The sequence below is a fragment of the Berghia stephanieae genome, chromosome 14 (genome assembly GCF_034508935.2).
Source record: "Berghia stephanieae isolate SIO BIC M18660-M18661 chromosome 14, UCSD_Bste_1.3, whole genome shotgun sequence".
In the NCBI taxonomy this organism is placed as follows: Eukaryota; Metazoa; Mollusca; class Gastropoda; order Nudibranchia; family Aeolidiidae; genus Berghia; species Berghia stephanieae.
The window spans coordinates 5,894,009-5,899,008 of record NC_088373.1 but is presented as its reverse complement, the minus strand read 5'-3'; positions in this window follow the sequence as shown (position 1 = coordinate 5,899,008).

Below are 5,000 nucleotides of genomic sequence, written 5' to 3'. Positions count from 1 at the left end.
CAGGTCTTACCACTTCTCTGTATATCAGCTTAAATTCTGTAATTCCAGAAACTCTTCGGTCGCCCAAGCTAAAAAAAGGATTTAGTTTGTCTGTCAATGTCAGCTTGTACCAGTCATCAAATTGGTTGAACTTAAAATAGCTTGAGATCAAGTAATTACATAAGGGGGGGGGGGGGAGGGAGGGGGGGGGGTAAGGGGTGCGCGAGGTGGCATTGCTCTAGAACCTGGGAGTACTCATGTTAAACCCTCTCCTTACCACCTATTGGCAAATCGTCACATTTGTTACGATGTAACCGTCACTTTTCTCATCCAGATTTCAGTTCGTTATGCTATAACTGTAAGAACTTGACATTCTGTAATAGAGCTCATATTTTCGAACAATATTACGTATAGAATGTGCTTGTTGCTTTTCTGTTTGAGTAAGAAATGTCTGTTTTTGTGTGGGGTGGGTGTGAAGTTTTGGGGAAAATTATGAAAATGCCTGGTAAAGAGAGGGTTAAACACCACCGTTGATATCGATATTGTTACTTTGAGGAAAAGTCTAGCCCATGTTGTTATCAATGTGGCGCTGCGCTGCGGCTGACGCTGGTATTATCGGACTCTTTCTTTGAAAAGAAAGTTTCACTTAAAGACAAATACAGATAATTGTCAATGGTCTCATCTCTTTGTCTTTCTGTCTTTCTTTCTTTCTTTCTTTCTGTCTTTCTTTCTTTCTTTCTTTCTTTCTGCCTTTCTTTCTTTCTTTCTTTCTGCCTTTCTTTCTCTCTGTTTTTTTATTCTTTATGTCTTTCTTTCTTTCTGCCTTTCTTTATTTCTTTCTTTCTTTCTTTCTGTTTTTCTTTCTTTCTTTCTGTTTTTCTTTCTTTCTTTCTTTCTTTCTGTCCTTCTTTCTTTCTTTCTTTCTGCCTTTCTTTCTTTCTTTCTTTCTTTCTTTCTGTCTTTCTTTCTTTCTTTCTTTCTTTCTGTCTTTCTTTCTTTCTGTCTTTCTGTCTTTCTTTCTTCTCTTTCTTTTCTTTCTTTCTTTTCTTTCTTTCTTTCTTTTCTTTCTTTCTTCTTTCTGTCTTTCTGTCTTTCTTTCTTTCTTTCTTTCTTTCTGCCTTTCTTTCTTTTTCTTTTCTTTCTTTCTTCTTTCTTTCTTTCTTCTTCTTTCTTTCTGCTTCTTTCTTTCTTTCTTTTTCTTTCTTTCTTCTTCTGTCTTTCTTTCTCTCTGTCTTTCTTTCTTTATTCTTTCTTTCTTCTGTCCTTTCTTTCTTTCTTTCTTTCTTTTTCTTTCTTTTCTTCTTCTTTCTTTTTTCTTCTTCTTCTTCATTTCTCTTTCTTTCTGTTCTATTACTTTCTTTCTGCCTTTCTTTCTTTCTTTCTTTCTCTCTGCATTTCTTTCTTTCTTTATTTATTTCTCCCTGTTTTTCTTTCTTTCTTTCTTTCTTCATATACCTATATATCGATATCATTTTGTCTATCGATCTGTCGCTTGTTTACACACGTACAAACACACACACACATACATACACACACATACACACACACACACACAATAAACACCTAGACAAACATATTGAAAAGGGTATTTCCATTACATAACAAATGCATATAACTAGCTATCGATATTTATATCTGTCGTTCTATCTATGCGGCTATGCGGTTCAGTGGTATGACATTCGCCTTCGGTTCGGAAGTTCCTGGGTTCGAGTCCCATTCTAAGCGTCGCAAAGTTGAGTTATTGGAAAAGGATCTTTACTTACATTCTCTCATCTTACTCATGTCTAAAATGGGTACCTGGTCGTAAACAACGTTGTCTCTGTCTGGAAGAAAAAATTGTGATATTATTATCGCTTAACAGGCGTCATTGGAACTATCGACGGAGCTGTTTAAACATGATTACCCCCAAGTACTAGATAATTTCCTTGTTTTCCGGTCGATGTTCTTGATTTATATATCGTTTTTCATTTCTCAATAAGACGAACGCACTGATGTAACTCGATTGATTCAAGAGTTTAAAACACATATTTCGTGTTTTGATTGTGAGTCCAGCCGTACTAAGAAATCACGAGCGTTGAGATATGACGTAACTATACATACAAGACCTCGTTCTCCACGCCACAGTAGGGCTTCCATTCATCGCTTTCGGTCAATCGTGGTCTTTGAAGTTACACAACATATACCGCCTATGATGCCTGTACATAAATCAAGGGTTGAGCTGACTCATTTTGACAAGCGAGCTATCAAAAGAGCAATCGCTGATTGGTCAAAAACTCAGAATTTCATATAAGGACACAAGTTCTGGAAAGCGATATCCACCCACCTGTCAGTGGACAGAACTGATATGACGAAATTAGGGCTCCATAAAATGTTATATCATGGTAGGCTCCACCCTCTATTTCGATTCTGGCGTAGATGAAGACGGCGATAGTATTTCCGATATCATAATGACTAGTGGGCAAAGGGTTAAAGCTTCCAAACAATCCCAATCGTCGTCTATCTCTAATCGGCCCCGTTAGCGCCCTGATGCGCAATCTGTCTATTGTCTAATGTCACAGCCACCTCAAGCACCCCCCCCCCCCCCACGCCCTTCTGTAATTACATGATCTCAAGCTATTTTTAGTTCAACCAATTTGATGGCTGGTACAAACTGACATTGACAACAAATATATATATAATGCTCTGTTGAGACGGAAAGTCGGTGACATTATTTCGTAATCTTGAATGCTCTCAATTATAAAATGTGTCAATAAAAATAGATTTACCAGGATGATAAAAGTTCTACATGTTAAGTGTTGCTGTTGGCTAGGGATCCTTTGCAAAGCGCTTTGAGCATATTTAGTGGATATAGCTCAATAGATAGTATGCTAAGAAGCTCATAACATTGCCATCCGGAAGTATAACGGACCAACACACAACGGTGTGTAACCATGATCGTTTATAGTCTGGTTACCACTGATTAGTGAGAAGTACTCATAAACGCGGATGGCAAAAAACAATAACATCTTCGAACTATCTACAGCTCTATATAAAAGATCTAGTCGCGGCCCCAACTATATAGATAGTATGCGCTTGGCTAAGAAGCTCATAACATTGCCATCCGGAAGTATAACGGACCAACACACAAAACTGTGTGTATCCATGAACGTTTATAGTCGGTTTAGTGAAAATCACTCACAAACGCGGATGGCAAAATGCAATAACAAAGGCTTGAGTGACGTCATCTTCGTTCTATCTATAATATCTGCCCGTCAACTTCTCGTTTAAACACTTATGCACACACACATACACGTCACCTTGTTGAGGAAAACAAGCTTTAGGGCCATGTGGTCCAGTGGTATGACACTCGCTTCCGGATCGGAAGGTCCTGAGTACGAGCCTCGCTCGGCGCATAGTTGAGTCCTTGGAAAAGGCTCTTTACTCACATTCTCTCACCGTACTCAGATGTAAAATGAGCACCTGGCCGTTAACAGCGTTGTCTGTCTCCGTAAAATAAATATTGTAATATCGTTCTACCTGTTACGTGTTGCTGTTAGTCAGGGACCCCTTGTAAAGCTCTTTGAGCACATTTAGTGGATATTGCGCTTTATAAAAAAAGGAAAAGCTCAATATAATTATTTACAAAACGACACCAAGTTCTTGTCAATATTATGAAGATTGTTCTTAACATTTTGTGATATTAATAGTATGCGCTTGGCAAAAAAGGTCATAACATTACCATCCGGAAGTACAATGGACAAACACACAAAACTGTGTGTAACCTTAAAGGTTTATAACCTAATTAATACAATTTAGTGAGAATTACTCATAAACGCGGATGGCAAAAAGAAACAATAACAAAGACCAGAGTGACGTCATCTTCGTTCTCTCTATATATAACTAAATCTGTAGTAGAAAAATACCGTTTGTATCGTGCGTAATGAATGGGACGATTTTTCTTTAATACGCTTCAACAGTCGTGACGTCACTTCCCTCGTAATGACGCATGGTAACTTAGTAACTGGCTCTAAACTATCGGAACAATGGCGGACACCCTTATGAAATATTTCTCCGACGAGCATAAAGGCGTATCCAGAGGGAAAAAAAAACAAAACATTATAAATCTGATCATGTTTTGACTTTTACACATTCTGATCATAAGACATATTATGAAAAGTTCTAGCCAGCATGAAGAATAAAAAGTACCGATTTTCATTGTTTAGAATCACGATCGCCGCCGTTGCTGGGCGACGTGACATCAGACTATTGAATACAATTGGATTCAGTAGTCTGATGTCACGCCGCCCGGCAACGGCGGCCATCTTGGTTCTAAACAAAGAAAATCATTACTTTTTATTCTTCACGCTGGCTAGAACTTTTCATATGCCTTGTGATCAGAATGTGTAAAAGTCAAAACATGATCAAATTGATGGGGTTTTTTTTCCTCTGGATACGCTTTAATGCTCGCCGGGGAAATATTTCATACCGCGTCCGCCATTGTTCCGATAGTTTAGAGCCAGTGTTACTAAGTTACCATGCGTCATTTGGAAGGAAGTGACGTTACGACTGTTGAAGAGTATTGGTAAGGATAAAGTTAACAGGTAAATAAAACGCTATCCTTTCAGCTCTCACCATCCACCTCCCAGTTCCCCGCGTCTCCCGTCGAGACCTTTGGCCTTTGACCCCAAGCATGTGACACCTACATGTCATACAATATTAAATAAACCATTTAGGCTATTCGTCCATGATCATCAAGAGGTATCAAGTTCGCTCCCGAGGCGGAAGACATAGATAATATTTTTCCAGGGCTACTCTTCTTTACAGTTCATTGCCACTTTTATCTTCTTGTCGCCTAAAAAAAAACATTTTATTTTTCGTCTTTTATCTTATCTTTTTCTTTTTTTTAAATTATTATTATTCCTTACTTTGCTTATTATTATTGATGGGAAACAGGGGGTGGGGGGGGGGAGGGGGGGGAGGGGGGTGAAGTTGTTAACCCTCTCTTTACCAGCCATTTTCAGGATTTTCCCCAAAACTTCACA